This window comes from Lotus japonicus, chromosome 3 (genome assembly GCF_012489685.1).
Source record: "Lotus japonicus ecotype B-129 chromosome 3, LjGifu_v1.2".
NCBI classification, from domain to species: Eukaryota; Viridiplantae; Streptophyta; class Magnoliopsida; order Fabales; family Fabaceae; genus Lotus; species Lotus japonicus.
Window position 1 is genome coordinate 69,658,550 of NC_080043.1, and position 393 is coordinate 69,658,942.

The window sequence follows — 393 nt, forward strand, 5'->3', positions numbered from 1 at the left end:
ACGAATTAGTCAATCTCGACGAAGAAAGACTATTGGTGTTGGATACCTTAACCAGGCAAAAGGATCGCATTGCTAAAGCTTATAACAAAAAGGTTAGAGCTAAGTCTTTTATGCTTGGTGATTACGTATGGAAGGTCGTCTTACCAATTGATAAAAAAGATAAACGTTATGGAAAGTGGGCCCCAAACTGGGAAGGCCCTTTTACAGTCGAGAAAGTACTTTAAAAACGCTTATTCGATTAAGGAATTAGGAGGTAATCGACAAATGACGATAAATGGCAAATATTTAAAAACGTATAAGCCAACATTGCATGAGATAAACATCGAATAAGGAAGTAAAGAAAATAAATTGCCAAACGCGAATGTTTTATTGAGTAGAAAAGAGCATTACAAC